This window comes from Poromitra crassiceps (genome assembly GCF_964638095.1).
Source record: "Poromitra crassiceps genome assembly, chromosome: 7".
Classification (NCBI taxonomy): Eukaryota; Metazoa; Chordata; class Actinopteri; order Beryciformes; family Melamphaidae; genus Poromitra; species Poromitra crassiceps.
In genome coordinates this window covers 50,845,372-50,846,845 of record NC_139628.1, presented here as the reverse complement: position 1 = coordinate 50,846,845, position 1,474 = coordinate 50,845,372, and the positions used below count along the sequence as shown (strand labels likewise).

The following is a 1,474-nucleotide window of genomic DNA, read 5'->3' as shown; positions in this document are numbered from 1 at the left end:
ACAAACTTACTATACATACTTCACAATAAACATAACTAGTGTAAACCAACTCACATCTCAGTTTCTTTACAGAGCCCCAGGTTGGGTTACTGGATGATTGCATTCAACTTCACAGTGCAGTCTAGATGAAATAAAATAAGGTACAATTGTCTCACAGTTCGTTTTCATAGATGCAACAATACATTAACCTTTGTGCAATTGAACAAAAACACCATACATGACGAGAGCAAACCAAAATAGCTGTAATGTGTTTACCTTGCTAGCTACTTCTGGTCCGTCATTGTGCTGGCACGTTCATAAACAACTGTCGCCGAAATCCGCCTAAAACATATCAATCCGCCACAAATGTAAGGACTAATATAATCTTCCACAGTTTTACAACAACATAAGAACAAGATTTGACGGCTAATAAACATATTTAAGGCTAGATTACCTACGATGCAGTCTACTCCCGTTTCTCTCATAGCCCTTTCTCCATCGCCCAAACAGGAAGAAAGACCAGAATGCAACGCGCTCAGTGAGAAAAGCTGAATCAAACACGCCCTCTAGTGGCGGAAAACTGTACCTAGGAATTAATCCCCTTTTCTCCTGTTGATTCCTTTATACTCCTGTAACTTGTGAGTTAAGACATGAAATGAAATAAAATACAGATGTAAACATGAACTCAAAAGAAAACCTGCCTAATAGGAACTAAATTAATTCTACCACCTGGCTACACATGTACACTGATATTGATTTGTTTAGGTGGGCGTTGTTTTAGGTGGCTAAATTACGTTTTAGTTATTGGCCCCGTGTACTAGAGACAGAGCTGTGGATGCTGTTGCTTGGAGTGCTGGGTCTCGATAGACGGTGCGCTCAGCGTCCAGAACACTGTACCTATTTCAGTTAGTGTATACAACTAGCTGATAGGACCCCACTTCAAACAAACCAAACTATCCCTTTAAGTGCCTTAATCATAGCGACCATAAATGTTCTGACTCTCTAAAACAGTGATTCTCAAAGTGGGGTCCTGGGGATCCCCACGGGTCCTTAAGAAGATCCCCATCAAAAAGCGACAGACATTTTTTTTTTTACTATAATTCCATCCAAAAGTAATCCAATGACAGAATGTATGACTATTTTGGTCATGGATTTTCATACACTTTCTGTAATATTGTATCAGATGGTGGACCCTGGGACAAAATCTTATCAAATGTGGTCCATGGTCTAATTTGTGTCATGTAGGGGTCCTTGATGTGAAAACCTTTGAAAACCACTGCTCTAAAAGACTTGTGTTGGATCTGGTCAAATATGTCCAGGACTTGACTTTGGAAACATTTTACAGAAAAGCAGACACTTGAATGAACATTCAGTTACAGCAAAAAAACAACCATTCTATATCAGATGCATCTGTTATTGATTAATGTCTGTCATGACATTGGAAAGTCCACAAGCTGCTGTATGCGAGACGAGGGTCCAATGCAGGTGAATTGTT

The 1,474-nt window shown here is 39.6% G+C and overlaps 1 long non-coding RNA gene across 1 annotated transcript in view; it reads right to left on the bottom strand.

Moving 5' to 3' along the window:
- Nucleotides 1-772: 772 nt before the first annotated feature.
- LOC310779283 overlaps nt 773-1,474 on the bottom strand; it is a 3,510-nt gene continuing 2,808 nt past the window's right edge. Inside the window, exon 3 of the long non-coding RNA XR_014552830.1 lies at nt 773-1,474. This exon is cut by the window's right edge and continues 197 nt beyond it. This is a non-coding gene — a long non-coding RNA (uncharacterized lncRNA).